The 2,595-nt window shown below is 41.9% G+C and overlaps 1 pseudogene; it reads left to right on the forward strand.

Moving 5' to 3' along the window:
• Positions 1–1,449: 1,449 nt before the first annotated feature.
• On the forward strand, positions 1,450–2,060 carry LOC101579337 (annotated as a pseudogene).
• Positions 2,061–2,595: the final 535 nt, after the last annotated feature.

Raw genomic sequence — 2,595 nt, forward strand, 5'->3', positions numbered from 1 at the left:
GGAGAAAACACCAGCCTCAAAACTTGCTATTTCAGTGATTGCCAGCAAGAACAGCATGTCCTGCCTGCTGGCCTGTCCTCATTGGTGCCATCAGCCTAGGTTACAGTCACCTATGCCATCAGTAAATATCAAAGAAAGACTGAAGAAAAGTTTTCTTTAAACGGTAATTCACACATCATAGTCATTACATTGAGAGCACCATTAAAGGCCTTTGAGCCCGTAGTAACATGGATCTGGAGCTCTTACTATATGGTCAGAGTTGTTTTCTTCGTGTTTATAAACCCACCTCAATTCTTTCATAAATGAGTCAGCTTCTTTCACTGTCTTAATGAATTTCGCAGTTCACTGAAATCCAGCTCTATGTCAAATGGCAGCTGTAAGAACAAAGTCAGCACAGCTGTGTCCCTTTATAAATTTTTGATCGTTTCAAAAGACTTAGTTAGGGCAACTTTCTGCTCCACTGTCAGCTCTTTGTTCCCTCCTGCAGCATGGAAGAATCAGACGGGATAACGGTCACTGGCTTGGTCACAGTGCCACATCTAGACTTGGTGTTATAAACCTGTGCCAACTTGCATCTGGTAATGAACTGTGTTCAGATACTGTGACCAAAATGTGAGTGAAAGCCAAGCGACTTGCTCTTAACTCAACTGGATGATATTCTCATGAGAAAACATTATGACTTTTCTGGGTACAAAATGTATCAGGAAAATATGTAGAGGTTTTTTTTGTTGTTGTTGTTTTGGTTTTGGTTTACTTTTGCTTTTTGTTTGTTTCCAAGACAGACTCTCACTGTGTAGTCTAGGCTGGCTTAATACATACTATAGAGCTCAGACTGGCCTTGAACATACAATCTTTCTGACTCAGTTTCCTATGTGCTGGGATTACTGGCATGGGCCATCATACCTAACTTGAATGCATGGTTCTTTTTAGTTTAAAAGTTGTTAGAGTTAAAGCCAAACACATAGGATTTAAGATCTTAGTATGTATAGACTGAAAAGTCAAATTAATGAAAAATCCAATCAACACAGTTGCTACCTAGATCCTTGCATCAGCTGGCTACAACTCAGTACTGCAGATTATATATCTGAAGTCTAGCTAGAAGCTGGGCATGGTGGTGCACACCATCATTCCAGCACTCCGGAGGTTAATGCAGGTAGATTGCCTCTAGTTCAAGGCCAGCCTAGGCTACATAGTGAGTTCAAGGGCAGCCTGAAATGCACAGTGAGACCCTGTCTAAATGATAATAATAATAATAATAATAATAATAATAATAAATTTTTTAAGACTAGCTAGAAGGAACTAGGAAAAATTGATTTAGGAAAAAAATTTAGTTGATTCTAGTAGCCCTTGGATCACTCTAAATCGAAGCCATTTACCAATAAAAGCTATGAAGAGACTCTGCCAGACCACTGTAATCTAGCATTTCCTGTTTCCAGCCGGCCCCGAGCAATGGACATCTCTCTGGACAACTGGCACAAGCACCGCAAGACCAGGGACAAAAGAAAGCCCTATCACAAGAAGCGGAAGTATGAGTTGGGGCGCCCTGCTGCCAACACCAAGATTTGTGCCCGCTGCATACACACAGGCAGAGTTCGAGGAGGCAACAAGAAGTACCGAGCCCTGCGGCTAGATGTGGGAAACTTCTCCTGGGGCTCTGAGTGTTGTACTCAAAAAATAAGGATCATTGATGTTGTTTACAATGCATCCAATAGAAAGCTGGTCCGAACCAAACCCTGGTGAAGAACTGCATTGTGCTCATTGACAGCATGCTGTAACAATGGTGGTACGAATCCCACTGTACACTACCCCTGGACCGAAAAAGGGGGGAAGCTGGCTCCTGAGGAGGAGGAGATTTTAAACAAAAAACGATCAAAGAAAATTCAAAAGAAGTATGATGAAAGGAAAAGGAATGCCCAAATCAGCCGTCTTCTGGAAGAGCAGCTCCAGCAGGGCAAGCTTTCTGCCTGCATTGCCTCAGACCAGGCCTGTGTGGCCGAGCAGACGGCTTTGTGCTAGAGGGCAAAGAGCTGGAGTTCTATCTGAGGAAAGTCATGCCCTGAAAAGGCAAATAAACAATCCCTCCTGGTTTAACTCATGTAATAAAGGCGTTTCTTGTTCTAAAACAAACAAACAAACAAACAAACAAAAAACACTATAATCCAAGATGATGATTTACTCTTGCCCAAATTCACATCTCCAGGGATTAGTCACCATCAACATACTGAGAAGCCAACTCCCAAAACCAAAGGAAAGGTAGCATGCTTTCCAAAGTCATATGTTGAAGATTACTTTCCAGTGTATTGGCATTTCAGAAGTAAAAACTTTGGGAAGCAACTAAGTCACGTGGGTGGGACCCTCACTAAAGGCTTTTGTGCCTTTATAAGAAGAGAAATTGCTTCCTGCCCAACAAGAGAGGAGACAATGAAAAACCTTTTATCTGCAAACCAAGAAAAGGGCCTTTACCAAGAATCTAACTATTCTGGCATCCTGATCCCAAATTTCTAGGCTCTACAACTATAAGAAATACATTACCCCTCATCTGTGGTAACTTGTTATAGCACCTTGACATAACTGACGTGGAAAGCAAGCCCAAAA

This window comes from Octodon degus, unplaced genomic scaffold (assembly GCF_000260255.1).
Source record: "Octodon degus isolate 3935 unplaced genomic scaffold, OctDeg1.0 scaffold00110, whole genome shotgun sequence".
In the NCBI taxonomy this organism is placed as follows: domain Eukaryota; kingdom Metazoa; phylum Chordata; class Mammalia; order Rodentia; family Octodontidae; genus Octodon; species Octodon degus.